The sequence below is a fragment of the Squalius cephalus genome, assembly GCF_949319135.1.
Source record: "Squalius cephalus genome assembly, chromosome: 25".
NCBI classification, from domain to species: Eukaryota; Metazoa; Chordata; class Actinopteri; order Cypriniformes; family Leuciscidae; genus Squalius; species Squalius cephalus.
Window position 1 is genome coordinate 24,591,839 of NC_137146.1, and position 18,735 is coordinate 24,610,573.

Genomic DNA, 18,735 nt, shown 5'->3' on the forward strand with positions numbered 1-18,735 from the left:
ACCCGCCCGTCCCTCCCTGGTCCCTCTTTTTGACTTTGTGGATGTTCCTGCTGGCTCTGACTTGGCTCCCTCCCTCCCTCCCTCCCCACTTTGTCTCTGTGTCTTGATCTGCCTGTCTTGTATTGTCTGTTGGTGAGTTGTCTTGTCATGTTCCTGTCTTGTTTTTGATGTCCCGCTTTGGGACGCCAGGTGGCGTCCCTTGGAGGAGGGGTAGTGTCAGGGTTCTGTCACTTCGGTCTAGTTAATTTCTTGGTTTTGTGACAGAGCTCTGACACTCCCTGTTTTGTCTCGTCTCTGTGTGAGTGTGCGGTTCCGAGCGCGCTCGGGCCGTGCACTCACTTGTCTATGTGCCTTGTTATATGTGCGGGGCATGGTGTTTGGATCCCGACATGTCTGTCTAGTTAGATTTCGGTTCTGTGTCGGGATTCGGACATCAATGCTCCGCGTGTTTGTTTTCTTTTGTGAGCGCACGGAATGAGCTTTCGCTCGTTCTCGTGCGCTCTGTCTTGTCACGTGAGCGCGCGCGGTTTCGAGTTCGCTCGAGCCGCGCGCTCTTCTGTCTGCGTGTTTTTTCTTGTCTTGTGCTGTGTAGCACACAGCTAGTTTTTCACTGGCTGTGTGCTTTCATGTTATGTTTTGTGTGAACACGTGGCTTATGAGTTTTCACTAGCTGCGTGTTCATGTCTCGTTTTGTGTTCTAGTCCTGTTTGTTGTGAGCACATGGCTTGTCATGTGTTTCCTTGTGCCATGTGCTCTCCTGTCAATTGTCTAACCCCGCCCACCTTGTTACCTGATTATTGATTCATTTTCCCCACCTGTCCTCCCTCGTTACCTGCTTTGTTTGCTCTCTCTATTTATTCTCCTTGTGTTTGCAGTCCTGTGCTGGTTCGTTGTCGTATCTATGCTGTGTGTTTCCCTGCTGTGTGCTTCAGTCAAGTCAAGTCCAGTCCAAGTCGAAGTTCAAGTCCAAGTCTAAGTCTGTCTTGTTTTTCCCCCTCGGGGTAGTTTTGTTTGTATTTGTTTTATTTTATGCTTAATAAAAGCCCATTTGATCTGCACGTGAGTCCTCGCTACTTCCACCTACCCAAACCTGACATTAACAAAATATGTATGACCATTTTTAAGGTCAGTTAAGCTTCCACTTAACTATTTAAAAGAGATACAGATATTTGACAAAGCACAATTTTTTTTATTTACCTGTTGTTGACAATAAGTAAAATGCAGAGGTGAAATGAGAAAGGAAGAGTTGACAGGGCATCTCATTGTTTTCATATTCTCATCATTACAGTGTACACAATTTATACTTAATGAGACAAAGTCCCAAGGCGTCATATACTGACGCTTTTGACATTTCGGCCACATGGAACGCACATGGCACCCTTTAGCGTCAATATGAGACGCAGATAGATATGGGCCAGAAGGCGCCTCCTAGTGGTCTAACCCTACCCCTACCCCTACCCCAGACCTAAACCTACCCATAACCTGTGCGTCTCATATTGACGCTAAAGGGTGCCATGTGCGTTGCATGTGGACGAAATGTCAAAAGCGGCAGAATATGACGCCCTAGGATGAGAACGCGTTTATAGCACACTGAAAAATAGTGCTTGACTTGACGACCCATACAAAATCTCCCGCGAGCCACTTGTGGGTCGGGACACCGCCTTTGGGAATGACTGGTCTAATCTACCAGTTTGCTCCACTGGTAGCTAAGCGTATGGGGCTTGTTGTGATTGGTCGTGCTATCCAATTGTGTGCAGTGAGATTTTCAAATGCATACTTGGTGCCGCCCCTCGAGCTGGCTGATTTTCAGTAGTCGATGCCAGACCCTTAATCTTTCAGATTTAGGTCTGGATTTCCAGGCTAAGAGATGCTGCTGTCGACCACTGTTTAGAGACACACATACTTTGTTAAATTAACACATTGCTCTCTTGCTCAAACTCAAATTCAAAATAGCTTTATTGGGATGACTGTAAGTAATAAAATTGTAACGAGTGGGGGAAGAGATGGCAGGCAGAGAAGTAGATACAAATGAGCAGTATGAACAAGGCAAAGACAGGAAGACCATGAACAAGGGTAGGGAAAAAAAACAAAAACATCTACACACATCCACAGCTAACATTAATTGACAAGGAACAAGGGAAAAACAAGGGCTATACACAAGGAGTAAGTAGCTAACAAGTCACACCTATGAACAATCCAGACAAATCGACATGAAAAACTACAAACATGGCACTAGAAACAGGGAATACAACAAAGGTCCTGAAAAGATTTCACTGAATTATTAGAAAAATGCATCGTGATAGCATGACCACCTCAGGTGTGCATAATTTGTAATTCAACAGCCTGTTGTCAATTATTCCTCACATAATGTAGCCTACACTAAATGCAATTATTACACGGCTCTCTGAAATGTTAGATTCTGACTGGTCATTTGCAACATTCCAAGGTCAGTTATTCTTCGATAACAGTCGGAGTCAATAGTAATGCAGTATAATGATCGCTCATCCAGTTATTTGGGGCGAATCACACTGCTGACTCTTTTTCTCAAATCAGCAATCAACTGTATTTACTGAAAAATGTAACTGATGGACTTAAGTATTAATAGTAGGCCACTGGTAATATTGTTGAAGTGTTTATATTGTTAGTAGAATGATTGTTTTGTGAATTGTACTGGATAATACGTTAATAAACAGCTAAGATTGTAAAATGTAATTTTTAAAAAAAAACGATTTCTTCTCAAATCAATATTTCATGTCCTCATCATGATTTATATGGTGAAAAGCTGTGTAGTAAGTGATACCAGGCCCGTCGCGACAAGGCAAGCAAACCAAGCAATTGCTTGGGGCCCCGAGCTGGCCTGGGGCCCCAAGACAACGACTGGTTAAGAATAAAATGCAACGACAAACTGTGTGAGCATGTGACATTGCTATAACCTTAGCTTTGTAATAGGTTTTGATGAAAGTGGCATAGCATGCTACACTAACTATGTCCATGTCCATGTCCATTTTGCTTGGGGCCCCCAAATTCCTTCAAATGGCCCTGAGTGATACGACTGTACATTTATCCATTCAATGTCTGTCTTTTTTTTAACTTGTTTGTTTGTCTAGGCTCAAAGCTGCTTGCTAGGAACTTTTTCTTTGTGTAAGCTTTGCGTCCGACTGAAAGGGAAACTCTAGTTCTGTGTGAAGACACTGCACTCATGAAGACACTGCACAAAAAAGGAGCAGACAAACCACAGTAGCATGGTTGCTAGGCTTTATTTGTTCCATAGAAATAAAGTTTAGAAGAGCATGTTTGAAACTTGCCTTGCATGGCTATAAAACTGCTTGCCACTTCTCCACACCACTACATGCGGGAAAAAGTAGCTTGTTACTGGAAAAGGGTATTTATTTTATAGTAAACTTGTTCAACTTACTTGCTTGTAATTTCAGTGATGCCACAAATATCTCTGCAGGAAAAATAAAAAAATAAATAAAAAATGTACTATGCAATGTAGGCCTACTGTACAGTACATATACTAAACATATCGGTTGCACTTTTGATGCTTAGGAGGAAGATTGCTGAAATGTGCATACCAAGAATAGTCTGCTATAAATAGTTCTGCTCATTTCAGGTTATTGATGGCCAAAGCTGAGAATGATGGGTAATGGACGACTCATTCCTCTCTAGCGACAACCCACGCCCAGTTTTGTTATTGTTACACACACAGAGGAAATGCATAGCACCTCTTTTCTTTCAGTTCCTTGCAAGTACGTTTAAGAACTAACCCACATTTCTCACAATGTCACTTTACAGACAATACAGACAAAGTGATACATCAATTTCCCATACACAAAAGAAATATATTTGAAATATATTTTCAAAATATATTTTTGGAATATATGCAAATATTTGAAATTGGCCCAATAAATATATTTTAGTTAAATATATGTAAATATATTTTCATATATGTTTACATATATGTTCATATATGTTTTAACTTTTGCTAATTGTTTCATTTGAAATTTAAAAAGTTAACATTTTCACAAGCAAACTACACATTTTCAATTTATTTTTTAGATAGACCTCTTCAGCTGTGGATGTGGACATGGGAGAGCAGTGCTCTACCACTTCCCCCGCCCACATTTTTCCTACTGGTCGGGGATTGAACCGGCAACCCTTCGGTTACAAGCCCAAAGCCCTAACCAGTAGCGCCACGGCAACCCATTTACTGATTTTATTGGCCTAAAATGACAATTTTATGTAGGAAATAACACACAGAATGCAGAGTTTTTTTCCCCTATTTTTACAGAATTTAATACAGTTATTTAATAGTGTGTGTATGCAGTGTTAGACACTGAGTTCTATCTATTGTTTAAGTGCACTTCACTGTTGTAGTGTCACAGCTATACTTGCATCATACATATTGTGCATATTTTCAATATTTAAATGACTTCAGGAAAGATGTCAATAAAACACAACAATAAATCTAATAATTGCACTTAGTGTTAGGTACGTGCCACCTAATATGGCCTAATAGTCCTAGGAAAGCAACTATCTGTCATTTTACATTGCAGTCATTTAAATGTAAGTACCGTATTTATTATAGCTGTGTGTCATAATACAGTAGTGAAATATGGTAGCCTACTGTTGTGTATAGGGGAAAAGGTAGAGGAATTACTATGATCAAAATACATTTTCGATCCTTCTTTAGCAAGCTAAACATTTTATGACCATATATTTTGTCATATATTTTACATTACATGTTATAAATGTAAATATATTTCACACTTAACATCATATATTTTTGTTATATTTCAGAATATATTTCAAAATGATAAATATAAGTGAACAACAATGCAAATACACTCACCTAAAGGATTATTAGAAACACCTGTTCAATTTCTCATTAATGCAATTATCTAATCAATCAATCACATGGCAGTTGCTTCAATGCATTTAGGGGTGTGGTCCTGGTCAAGACAATCTCCTGAACTCCAAACTGAATGTCAGAATGGGAAAGAAAGGTGATTTAAGCAATTTTGAGCGTGGCATGGTTGTTGGTGCCAGACGGGCCGGTCTGAGTATTTCACAATCTGCTCAGTTACTGGGATTTTCACGCACAACCATTTCTAGGGTTTACAAAGAATGGTGTGAAAAGGGAAAAACATCCAGTATGCGGCAGTCCTGTGGGCGAAAATGCCTTGTTGATGCTAGAGGTCAGAGGAGAATGGGCCGACTGATTCAAGCTGATAGAAGAGCAACTTTGACTGAAATAACCACTTGTTACAACCGAGGTATGCAGCAAAGCATTTGTGAAGCCACAACACGCACAACCTTGAGGCGGATGGGCTACAACAGCAGAAGACCCCACCGGGTACCACTCATCTCCACTACAAATAGGAAAAAGAGGCTACAATGTGCACGAGCTCACCACAATTGGACAGTTGAAGACTGGAAAAATGTTGCCTGGTCTGATGAGTCTCGATTTCTGTTGAGACATTCAGATGGTAGAGTCAGAATTTGGTGTAAACAGAATGAGAACATGGATCCATCATGCCTTGTTACCACTGTGCAGGCTGGTGGTGGTGGTGTAATGGTGTGGGGGATGTTTTCTTGGCACACTTTAGGCCCCTTAGTGCCAATTGGGCATCGTTTAAATGCCACGGCCTACCTGAGCATTGTTTCTGACCATGTCCATCCCTTTATGACCACCATGTACCCATCCTCTGATGGCTACTTCCAGCAGGATAATGCACCATGTCACAAAGCTCGAATCATTTCAAATTGGTTTCTTGAACATGACAATGAGTTCACTGTACTAAAATGGCCCCCACAGTCACCAGATCTCAACCCAATAGAGCATCTTTGGGATGTGGTGTAACGGGAGCTTCGTGCCCTGGATGTGCATCCCACAAATCTCCATCAACTGCAAGATGCTATCCTATCAATATGGGCCAACATTTCTAAAGAATGCCTTCAGCACCTTGTTGAATCAATGCCACGTAGAATTAACCCTTTAACTGTCCCCCCCCCCCCCCCTTTTTTTTTTCGCATACACAAAAAAATCACTATACAAACTTAAATGGTTGTAATTCAAGAATGCTTTGGAATTTAGACATATGGTTGGTCTTGTTTTTAAGAAGATATTTGCCAGATTATGGTGGAAGTGAAATAAATTATGAAAGTGAAACAGAAAAAAAGTTATATAAGTTTGAGTTTATGAAAATATAGAATGTAAAAATATAATTATTTATATTTTATATAAAATATATATATATTACAAAATATATTTTACTCTAAAACTGCTAGAAAATTAAAGCCAAAAATCTAAACAAGTTGTGTTCCAAATTTTAGGTTGATATCTAAAAAAATGAGCTTTCAGTAAGATTTTATTTGGGCGCAGTACCAAACTTTTTCACTAGATGGACAGCCAGCTTCCTTACTGACCATATAAGGCGTCTCCATTTTCATATATGTTTTGAGTGATCTGAACCATGTATTTCCATAATTTCATACAATTTATGAAGTATACATCCTATTCAGAAATAGTATGGGTGTTTTGGCAGTATTTGATTTGATTTCAACCTCTAATAAACATAAAAAGAGCACATATGTGCGTTATAGCTCGCTGCCGCTGCGTGCCGCATCACAAATCGAGAATCCATAATATTTTTCTTTATATTCTAAACATTTACAGACCTTTTTTTCACATAAAATTGAATTGGTGTTATCTTTTGAACTCTTGGCATGAAAACAAACTGAGGTTTCTACCAATCTTTCATGATTTTTCATGTTTATTTCTATTTCAAAATAAAGGCCTAAACACGCCTAATGAATATGAAATATTCTTGTTGCAAATTGATAAATTACTGCTCCTCTGTAATTTATTTGAAAAAAAACAGCCACCAAATATGAAAACTAGAGAGCTTTCAAATGATATATAGTTTGTCAATATTACTTTAGGTTTTTACTAAGATATTATTGTTCTAAATATATATGGGCAAACGTCCCACCTGTGGGACGGTGACGGCAGTTCTGAAGGCGAAAGGGGGTCAAACAGTATTAGTATGGTGTTCCTAATAATCCTTTAGGTGAGTGTATATTTCAATGTATTTGGAATATATGCCAAATATATTTTTGACACTTTAAAATATATTTCAATTTTTTTTTTTTTCTGTATGGGTTGTCTTAGAGAATTTGAGAGAATGAGTCCATATCAGTGGAGTGTGGTGGTCTTATGAAATGAGGTCCTTTTATTCGTTGATAGTCTAATTTAAATTCCTGTTCCATTATAATGTTTACTCAGTTTCAACAAGCTACCAATACCATAATATTTATATATGTATTGATGAGAATATTAGTCACAAAGACTTATCAGGTTTTACCCTTTTTTATTGCTTCCAAAATAATAGCAATTATACCATACAGACAATATTTTGCGAAATTTTTGTAATGCTAATTATTTTCTAATTTGAGGCAAACACTCCTAGTTCATACATTATTTTTAATCCTTACTTATTGCTTTTATCCTCCAGGACTGTTTTTTTCCACTTTGCTGTTAACTTTGCTGTTTGAAGCTTACAACTGTTGTAGTTGTCATATTATTTCAAAGTCAATCAATTTATTTGTAATTTACAAAGATCACACCAGATAACCTGGGCACTAAAATTCTTCAGGTAGATCCTTCAACAATAAAACAGCATAAAACATTAAATGCAATATAATTAAATGATAATACTTATATATATAGTATATCAGCACAATGTGCAAACAACATACAATAATGACAGCAACAACATAATTAAAAAGGCAACATATACATATAAAGGTATAAACCAGTCAATCCATCCATCCATTTTCCAAAATTAAGTGTAGCATCAGTTCTGGCAGGACACGTTAGTCAAGCTGACACTCAGCTGATCCATGTCTAACTATACAACACCTATCACTGTATACATATATAAGATCCTTCAGTATTATAAGCAGCTATTGCGTTTCTCAGTAGCTCATTACCCTCCTCCATCCCCAGCTCCTCCTCTTGTGCAGTCAGTATGGCATTCTGATTCCCCTTGAATAATTATAATAATTTCTCAAATTAAGTTGTACTTTAAAATCTTGAATTAATGATATCTGCAATACATTCATGTTGGTTCTGTTCTGTTTACCTCAAGGGGGGTTATTACTGCTCTCCTTGCTCTTATCCATGCTAGGCTGCATGGATGCGCAGGGAGTTCTTGCCCAGAACAGAACCATACTGCCAATCCTAACTGTATGCAATTGCCAATCGTATTTGACGATAGTGGTCCTGACAGAACTGCTTGTACTGTTCATCTCAAGGCTATATGCAGTGAAACCAGTCCTACATATCTTTGGAATGTGGGGGAAACAAGAGGAAGACGCTGCAGACACTGGGAGAACATGCAAACTTAATGTCAGCAGACTTCACAATGGTGTTGGTGTTATAGATTGCCACACAGACATGTGTAAACAGCATTATACTGGGACCCTGGTGCAGAAGATGAGAGTGGAGGATGTAAGGCTACCAATTGTCATTCCTAAATGTCATCCAATTGCATATAGGCGGTTGTCCAGCGAAAGGCCCTGTAGCTTTGCGACAAGCTTGGCTGGAATAATGGTGTTGAATGCTGAGGTGTCATCACCATTCTCACATAGGACTTGTTTTTTTTAGTTTTTTTTTAGATGACTTAGGGAATTGTGTAATGTAAACGCAATAGTCTTCTGTAGATCTATTGGAGCAATATTCAAACTAAAAAGAGGAGCCATGGAGGTAGATGGAGAAGAGCATGCATATGTTTTGAGCAACCACTCAAAGCACTTCATGATGATGGAAGTTGGTCGAACTTTAATCATTAAAAATGTCATAACCTGAGAGCAGTGAGTCGCTAGTGCTGATTTCATGCGCCAGCAGAATACTGGGTAGAGGAGGATTTGAATCCCTACTCTATTTTCAGGCATAGATTACCAGCTAGCTTACCTCTCTTCCTCCTTTTTCTTAAACAAGGGGGAGAGGAGGACAAGCAAAGCTCCTTCCGTATTGTAGTTGCTTTGTTGAAAAATTTAAATCCGAATTCACAGATGATCGTATGTTCAAAAGTGCTTGTTGGTCATACTGAATCAATAACCTCACAACAGGAGCAAGGACAGACAAACACACAAAACAACACTCAAACATATAGAAAACAACAGTTTTGTGCAGGGCTCCAGGAAGTATTATTCCCATGACAAGATATACAAATTATTAGCCCAAATGGGCTGCTGAATTTGTTGTACAAATGCTCCATCTGCCAAATGGAGTTTGTTACCAATCTTGAACAAATCTTTGTCACCAATACATTTTATTTCTACAGGGAACCTTGAGCAACTGATCAACTGTGAGTGTGATAATGCTCACCATTATTATTTTTTTCTCAACCATTCAATAAAGAAAAGCTAATGTTGTGTAACTTACATTTTAGACATAACTATACTTGTATATTTTTACTCCAGCATTGAAAATAATTTGAAACGAGGTCAAGCGCAATAAACCAATCCATCTCCAAGCAACACAGAGTATTGGTGTTTCGTTACTTACTGAATCAGTGTTGGTGAATGATTCAGTTGGGTGAATGATTCAATGACTCATACATAAAGACAAGGGCTGCATCCAAAATTGCATTCTTCCCTACTTTATAGTAAGTGAAAAACAGTAAGTGAAAAGAGTAGAATGTCTGAATTCACAGTATTCATAAAACAGTAACAAAAAGTACCTGGATTACTTAATACTTCTGCCAATATTCCGAAATGCTCATTTAATGAACATTTTACTATCTCATGAGGCCACAATAAAGGAGCTATGAATGGCAGTGAAGCATCACAACTGATGTTGGTAGGTCATAATAATGACAACATTACCAGTGCAGTACTTCCGGATTATGCATTCTATATACTAATACTATTTTGAATGTATTTTCTTTTTACTTTGCAAAGTAAAAAAGAAGCACCTACTCAGAGATTATGGCATTTCAGATGCTGAAAGGCGCTTGTTTCTTTCCTAAATGAATCAGTATTTTTGAACAAATGGGTTAAGTGAATGATTCCATGACTCATTTGTCGCCTCCTTCAGGCATTACGATGCAATCTGCAGGAAGAGTCACATAAAAATCCCCAGGATAAAACAGGTTCCCTGGTAATAAGCTACCTGAAATCGTTGGGGTGCAGTGCTCGGCTGTATGCATTTATTTTTTATTAATAATTCTGTGCTATTATTGTACAAAGATGTGTTATGTGGCATACTGCTATAGCACTAACACTTGTATTTGATTGAGCAAACTACATGACCAGCACCACAGTCTCCCTTCTTTCTCTGCTTCAAGGGTACCAGTTTATGACATGCCATTATCATTTTCTGTGCATATCTCTCAGTGTTTTTATTGATGTCATGTCAATTTAATGGCTGTTGGCTTGATTAGACGAGTGGAGGACGTTGGTTTCCCTGCTGATAAACAGTCCCCTGCTCACCACTGCCTGCTGCACTGTCATATGTTATCTCTTTAACACAGCACCATCTACAACAGTGAGACCAAGAAGTCCATGGGGGATATTTACAGAGAGAGAGAGAGAGAGAGAGAGAGAGAGAGAGAGAGATCGAGAGAGAGATTGAGAGAGAGAGATAGAGAGAGAGAGATCGAGATCGAGAGAGAGAGAGAGATTTGGGATAAATTGGGATAAAACATCAGTAGAAAAATTACAATTGGAAATTGGCAAAAATATTCTCGGGGTTCACAGAAGCACGTCCACTGCCGCCTGCAGGGCTGAGCTGGGCCTGTACCCGCTGAACATCGAGATCCAGAAGAGATGTGTTCAGTTCTGGCATCATCTCCATCAGTCTGATCCAGAATCAGTGCAATATAAAGCCCTCCTCGCCAATGAAACCTCAGCAGAACCTCATCCTCTGAACACACTCGCTCTCCAACTCGTCCATCAGACTATACTCCCCATCAACCCCAAACCTATCATTAACCAAATCCACAAACATCTAAAAGACACCCATGATGAATCACTAAAAGCACATTTTGCCCTCCAAAATAAACTCCAATGTTACTCGACCCTCAGTAGAACCACTAAATTGGCCAGTTATCTATTTATTAAACATTTTAAAGAAAGACAAATCCTCTACAAATACAGATTAAGTGACCATGATCTAGAGATAAGGAGAGGAAGACGTAGACAAACATGGACAGAGAGAGAGCAGAGGATCTGTAGACACTGTGATCTACAGCACATCGAGGATGAGGAACACTTTCTGCTCTTCTGCTCTAAATACTCCAGTATAAGAGAAACCTTTCTGCCCAGATTTGAAATCTTGATTCCATAATTCTCTGAACTGAGTGACACTGAAAAAATGTTCTTCTACTGGGAGAAGATGATAGTACAGCTGCACTCTCGGCTAAATATGTGTTAGCTATTCACAACGCCAGAGTCAGCTAATTCTCTAGAGAGACCCACTGTATTTATTCATTTATTAGGATAGATTGTGTTTATTTATCTATTTATTTATATTTACTATGCTACATATGACATGATCTATACATATATGTTTTATTTGTTTTATTATTTATATATAATATGTTGATGCTTTGGCAACATTGTGTTACACAGTCATGCTAATAAAGCTCATTTTGAATTTGAAATTGAATTGAATTGAATTGAGAGAGAGAGAGAGAGAGAGAGAGAGAGAGAGAGAGAGAGAGAGAGAGAGAGAAAGAGAGAGAGAGATTCAACCCCATCAACCCCAAACCTATCATTAACGAAATCCACAAACATCTAAAAGTCACTCATGATGAATCACTAAAAGCACATTTTGCCCTCCAGAATAAACTCCAATGTTACTCGACCCTCAATAGAACCACTAAATTGGCCAGTTATCTATTTATTAAACATTTTAAAGAAAGACAAATCCTCTCCAAATACAGATTAAGTGACCATGATCTAGAGATAGAGAGAGGAAGACGTAGACAAACATGGACAGAGAGAGAGCAGAGGATCTGTAGACACTGTGAACTACAGCACATCGAGGATGAGGAACACTTTCTGCTCTTCTGCTCCAAATACACCAGTATAAGGCAAGGCAAGTTTATTTATATAGCACATTTCATACACAATGGCAATTCAAAGTGCTTTACATAGAAGAAATTAAAATAATAAAAAGAGTTAAGAATAATTAAAACAGTTTAGAAAAATAAAATAAAACACAGTACAAACAGTCGGACGAACATTGGCACAGTGCTCATTCAGTAAATGCACAGCTAAACAGAAGTGTTTTGAGTCTGGATTTGAATGTGACTACTGTAGGAGCACATCTGATCTCTTCAGGAAACTGGTTCCAGTTGCGGCTGGCATAATAGCTAAAAGCGGACTCGCCATGCTTAGAGTGAACCCTTGGTATTTCTAGCTGATATGATCCTAGTGATCTGAGTGATCTTTTGGGTTTATATTCAGTGAGCATATCTGCAATGTATTGAGGTCCTAGGCCATTGAATGATTTAAATACCAGTAATAATACTTTAAAATCAATCCTAAATTTAACTGGGAGCCAGTGTAAAGACCTGAGGACTGGTGTGATATGTTCATATTTTCTGGTTCTGCTCAGAATCCTGGCGGCAGCGTTCTGTATGAGCTGCAACTGTCTTATGGTCTTTTTGGGAAGGCCAGTGAGGAGTCCATTACAATAATCCACCCTGCTGGTGATGAAAGCATGCACAAGTTTCTCTAAGTCTTGTCTGGAAACAAAGCATCTAATTCTTGCAATATTTTTCAGATGATAGTATGCTGATTTAGTTATTGCTTTGACATGACTACTGAAACTAAGGTCTGACTCTAGGGACACACCGAGATTCCTGACTTGATTTTTAGTTGTTTGACCCCTAGAGTGAAGGTATGCGTTCACCTTGAGAACTTCATCTTTGTTTCCAAACGCAATGACTTCAGTTTTGTCTTTGTTTAACTGAAGAAAGTTTTGACACATCCAACTGTTGACTTCATCGATGCATTGGCACAGGGAGTCAATGGGGCTGTAATCGTTAGGCGATAGGGCTAAGTAGATCTGTGTGTCGTCTGCATAGCTGTGGTAAGCAATTTGGTTCTTTCTCATTATTTGGCTCATTGGGAGCATATACAGGTTGAACAGGAGTGGTGCAAGAATTGAGCCTTGAGGTACTCTGCATGTCATGGATGTCCACTCAGACTTATGGTCTCCTATACTCACATAATAACCTCTCCCATCTAATTATGACCTGAACCATTTTAGGACTATCCCAGAAAGCCCCACCCAGTTTTCCAGCCTGTCAAGAAGTATGTTATGATCAACAGTGTCAAATGCAGCACTGAGGTCGAGTAGTACCAGCACTGATAATTTGCCTGAATCAGTATTTAAGCGAATATCGTTTATTATCTTTATGAGCGCTGTCTCTGTGCTGTGGTGCGGTCGGAAACCAGATTGAAAATTGTCAAAGTATCCATTCAAGCTCAAGAATTTGTTCAGCTGATTGAAGACAACTTTTTCAATGATCTTGCCTATGAAAGGAAGATTTGAGATCGGTCTATAGTTGCTTAATATGGTCTTATCCAGATTGCTCTTTTTCAGGAGGGGCTTGACAACTGCAGTTTTCAGGGAGTATGGAAAACTCCCAGAGCGAAGTGAGACATTTACCACTTCTAGAAGATCTGCTTCTAAACTGTTTAACACACTTTTGAAAAATGATGTGGGAAGTGTGTCAAGAGCACAGGTTGATGTTTTAAGGTGCTGTACAGTTTCTTCCAAAATTTTGCCATCAATTTCTTTGAAATCAGACATAGTAACTACTTTCTCAGGTGGTTTGATCTGTCTGACCTCAGTGCAACTCAAGGGTGTGCTGATCACCTTTCTGATATTACTGATTTTCTCAGAGAAGAAAGAAGCAAACTCACTGCACTTGTTCACTGAGCATTTCACTGGGAATCTGGCTTGGGGGGTTTGTCAGTATCTCTACAGTAGCAAAAAGCGTGCGTGTGTTGTTTAAATTGCTGTTTATAATATTTGAGAAGAAAGTCTGTCTAGCTTTGCCTAGTTCCATATTGAAAGCATGAAGGCTGTCTTTGTAGATGTTATAATGGACTACAAGTTTAGTCTTCCGCCACATGCGCTCTGCTTTTCTACATTGTCTTTTCATATTTTGCACTGCTGTTGAGTTTCTCCAAGGTGCTTTTTGTCTGCCACTCTTCTTCCTGACTTTAACAGGAGCAATATCATCAATTATACCTTTAACTTTTGAGTTAAAAGAATCAAGGAGAAAATCAACAGAGTCAGCAGATATACTTGGTGTTAAGGATATAGCCTTCATAAATAGTACACTGGTGTTCTCATTTAAGCATCTCTTCTTGACAGACACAGATTTAGCTTCAATGGCAGGAGAGATCAATATATCAAAGAAAATACAGAAATGATCAGACAGTGCTACATCCTTAATAACAATTAATGAAATGTTTAGACCCTTACTGATAAGTAAATCTAGAGTGTGTCCACGATTGTGTGTGGGTCCATGTACACCCTTGTGAAAAAGAAGTGTGCTTAATTGTATTGAAAGCGTACTTTTTGTGTGCTTAAAATAATCAAAGTATACTTTTTGAAAAGTGCACTTGCAGATAATATAATAAAATTAAAATTAAAGACCACTTAAGTGTACTTAAAGGGAATACACTTTAATGACAATATTTATTAACACACTTAAGTGCACTTTTTACAAATGCACTTTGTAATAATATCTAATTAAGTTTAACTTAAAGTAAGTACACTTTCATCACAATATTTATAAACACACTTAAGTGCATTTTAAAAAATGCCCTTTGTAATAATGTCTAATTAAGCTTAACTTAAAGAAAGTACACTTTCATCACAATATTTATAAACACACTTAAGTACAATTTTTACAAATGCACTTTGTAATAATATCTAATTAAGTCTAATTTAAAGTAAGTACACTTTCATCACAATATTTCTTAACACATTTAAATACACTTTTTAAAAATGCACTTTGTAATAATGTCTAATTAAGTTTTACTTAAAGAAAGTACACTTTTATCATAATATTTATAAACACACTTAAGTGCACTTTTTACGAATGCACTTTGTAATAATATCTAATTAAGTTTAACTTAAAGTAAGTACACTTTCATCACAATATTTATAAACACACTTAAGTGCACTTTTTACAAATGCACTTTGTAATAATATCTAATTAAGTTTAATTTAAAGTAAGTACACTTTCATCACAATATTTATAAACACACTTAAGTAAAATTTTTACAAATGCACTTTGTAATAATATCTAATTAAGTCTAATTTAAAGTAAGTACACTTTCATCACAATATTTCTTAACACACTTAAATACACTTTTTAAAAATGCACTTTGTAATAATGTCTAATTAAGCTTAACCTAAAGAAAGTACACTTTCATCATAATTTTTATAAACACACTTAAGTGCACTTTTTACAAATGCACTTTTTAATAATGTCTAATTAAATGTTACTTAAAGAAAGAACACTTTCATGACAATATTTATAAACACTTAAGTGCATGTTTTAAAAAATGCACTTTGTAATGTCTGCTAAGTTTTACTTAAACATACATTTTAAATAATTATGATTTATAGTGTTTTATTTAATGTATTAAAGTTAAAGTTATAAGTTATTAAAGGGAATTTATTTTGATGTATTGACTAATATATAAAATAACAGTTTTAATGGAAAACATGGAAAATAATTGATTTTAATTCCAACTCAAGTGTGTTGTCCAAAATTAATTTGTTAATGTATTTTAAATGTGTTTTGTCTATAATATATACTGTGTGCATTATGCAGTTGAAATGTATTTTTCCAATACATCTGCTTATACAGTATAATCCAGTACAACTTATTGTTGACATTTTTATCACCAGCCCTTGCTCTATGAATTCAACTAGTGTCAGCTTTCTACATAATATTTGAAAATAAAATGTAATATATGAGAGGAGTCTAATAGTAATGTGTTGTAGCTACTTTACATCTGTGAACATAATACTTTCAATATCATTATGTTGTTCTAAGTCAATTAAACACACATTTAAAATTGTATTAATTGCGAGCAAAAGTTAAACAAATGTAAACAAAATGAATTTGCATTTCAATTCAGTTAAAATACATTTAATTTTAATCACACTAGACTACATTGAAAAAAAAGATTTACTTTTAGTTAGGTTAATGAGTAAAGTTTTGTGAACTTACAGAGTTTAACAACACAATGAGTTAGAACAACTTAAACAGAAAAGCTGAAATAACATTTAACGATGCATGATATATGAATATGTTGTTTAATGCGCATGCGCGAGAAATACTACGTCATTATGACGCTCTACTTCACTAGAGTTTGAAAAATGCGCTATGTTTTGCGATCCGTTTGCGATGCGTGATGATACTGAAGCTAGCCAAACAAGAGAACAAAAGGAGCACCACGTTTGGATGTTTGTTTGCAGATGAGACGTTATGCTGCAAATAATCAGTCAAGTAAGTATATATTGATGCTTTCTTTAGTTAATTTTTTTTTCACCGTAACATGTCAGTTGCTGAGTGCATTTTAATCACAGATATTATAAACTCAATAGACTCGGGAGGTGAATTAATCATGTTTATATATGATTGCATTCTAATAATGTCTTACATTGTAATGTGAGGAAGGCGTGTGTGGTCGTGTTCGAGGAATTTGGTTGCTGATTTAAAAAAAAAAACTAAACCGACTTTTTAAATTATTTTAAACAAGCTACTAAACATTTGCTGAATGCTGATCCAATATTGTAACACTCGAAGACGTTTATATAGCCTACAGTTAATACAAATAATCAATCTTATAACCACCATAAATATTTAATATATTACCCACCTCTAGAAAAAATGCTTGTAATGTGTTCAATTTCATTTTGTATTTAAAGAGTTGTTCAATTACTATTTGTTTTGGAATATGTAATATTTTTGTGTTTATCTGGATTTAAACATTCATTTTGCAGGATCAGTTCATATTTGTTATTGGAGATACAGTGCAAGCGGTGTGGAATCACAGACCTGTATTGATGAGGTGATTTTACAAGATTTATCATGACAGCACATCCTGATCAAGCTAAAACACTACTTTCAAGTCACTAACTAACGTTATCCCTATAGCTTTTAAATGCTTTGAATCTTTTGCATGTGCAAGTAATAAATTCCCACCTGTGCATTTACACCTGCCCTATAATCATCATATATTTTATAGGTAACAAACCAAAGGAAGAAGGCTTGCAGCATTGCTGTGTCAACCGTGGTAAATACAAGAACAGGAACATCCTTCATGAAGATAGCTATGTGGGGCAAGCTTAAAATGTAAGAATACCTTTCTTAATTTGCATTGGTCCTGGGTTTGCATGGGTCATATATCTATATTTGTGTAATTGGTAAAGTTATGCTTAATTCCCTGTAAAGTAGCAATAAAAAGGTTCTCTATTTTTAATCACTTTAAGCCCAGTGTCAGTAAAGATGGCGTAGTCAGTGGAATCCTGCTGTTTGTGGGAAATAGAAGGAACCTTGCCCAGCTTTCTACTACGATGTGGCCCTGGTGACTGAGGTAATCAATCACATCACACAATTTATCAACAGTTAACAGTCAAAAGTTTACATACACCTTGCAGAATAAACTGCTTCATCAGGGTAGTACTAAATAAAGATAAAACGTATACATTTTTGTGATCCCTATTACTGATAAAATTGTTAACATTTTGCAGATACTGCAAGGTGTATATCAACTTTGAAGCGCAACTGTATATCTATCTCTTTCATTCAATTGAGCCAAATATAATAATGGACTGGATCTGTATTATAAACAAATTTTCTGTTTTTTTGTTTTTTTCCTCAAGGCATTTTTTCTGACTTTCCTGCATCTTTGAAACATTTCCATTCACATATACTCTGGAGAGCATCTGGGACATTGACATAAACAGCACTTTCCAACAACTTAAAAAATTGGATTGAAATTTGAATTTCTTTCTTCTGCTGAACATCCCTTTAAGAGCTAAATAACAAGGTTCGGTAACTTTTAATTAGGTCTCATTTGTTAATATTAGTTTATTTTTTAGCCAACATGATCTAACCAAGACTAATATTATCTTACTTAGACTAATAAATGCTTAAAGTATTATTCATTCTTAGTTCATGTTAACTGAAGTAGGTAACTAATATATTTTTGTAAAGCATTACCCAAAGGTCTCTTTCCAAAACTGTTTGTGTTTATGCATAGTGTTTCTTGGGGTTTTCTTGTGCATCAACAGAAAGGTTTTTATGTACTTCTTTTAGAGATTATTTTGTCAGTAAATTTAGAGGGTTTTACATTTAGTTTTGTTGATTGTAACATTGCATTTAATTCACACTTAAGTGTATTGTTAACTGACATTAAAGTATATTTTAAATCACATTAATTGCATGTCATTATATTGTGTAGTGCACTTTAACTATATTTTGAAGATATTAGAAGCAATTATGAAAGTAGATATAAAGTTGTATTAAAGTACCAATTAAGTTGTTCCAAAAAATCACTCTTAATGGCAACTTATTGCATTTTATTTCAACTTAATATGTGATATATTTTAAATTAATTGCACTTAATGTGCATTCAGTGTGTCGAAAACATTGCATTTAATTCACACTTAAGTGTATT

The 18,735-nt window shown here is 36.4% G+C and overlaps 1 long non-coding RNA gene across 1 annotated transcript; it reads left to right on the top strand.

Annotated features, from left to right (window-relative positions):
- The first annotated feature begins 16,432 nt into the window (after positions 1–16,432).
- Positions 16,433–17,347, top strand: LOC307153938. Its single transcript, XR_013820230.1, has 3 exons — positions 16,433–16,559; positions 17,057–17,124; positions 17,302–17,347. It is a non-coding gene; the product is annotated as an uncharacterized lncRNA (long non-coding RNA).
- Positions 17,348–18,735: the final 1,388 nt, after the last annotated feature.